The sequence below is a fragment of the Myotis davidii genome, unplaced genomic scaffold, assembly GCF_000327345.1.
Source record: "Myotis davidii unplaced genomic scaffold, ASM32734v1 scaffold5745, whole genome shotgun sequence".
Classification (NCBI taxonomy): Eukaryota; Metazoa; Chordata; class Mammalia; order Chiroptera; family Vespertilionidae; genus Myotis; species Myotis davidii.
Window position 1 is genome coordinate 1 of NW_006295591.1, and position 528 is coordinate 528.

A 528-nucleotide genomic window follows, 5' to 3' on the forward strand; every position below is an offset into this window, starting at 1 on the left:
CAAGTGGAGCTTTAGAGATGGTCTCTGCCCTGGCTGGTGTGACTCAGGGGATGGAGCCTCGGCCTGTGGACTGAACTGTCCAGGGTTCCATTGTGGTCAAGGGCACAGGTCCGGGTTGTGGGCTCGATCCCCAGTGGGGGGCGTGCAGGAGGCAGCGGATCAATGATTCTGTCTCATCCTTGATGTTTCTCTCTGCCTCTGTCCCCTTCCTTTCTGACACCAGTAAAAATATATTTTTAAAAGGAAAATGAAATACAACGGTCTCCTTTAAACGACAGGATTTCTTAACTTAAAGGTAATGATAATAATAGTAATAATAAAAAAAAATAATAATAATGATAAACTTTCTGGCAGTCGGTGGAAGGGGGCGCTCAGCTGACATCCCCAGGCTACCCTCACGGGGCCCAGCCCCCTTTGCCAGGACAAGGCCCCCCGCAAGGAGCCCTCCCTCCCCGGGGATCCCCTTCCTGCGGGTCTCTTGGGCTGGTGCGGGTTAGGCGGGGGCTTCGTCCAGGGAAAATTCACTTT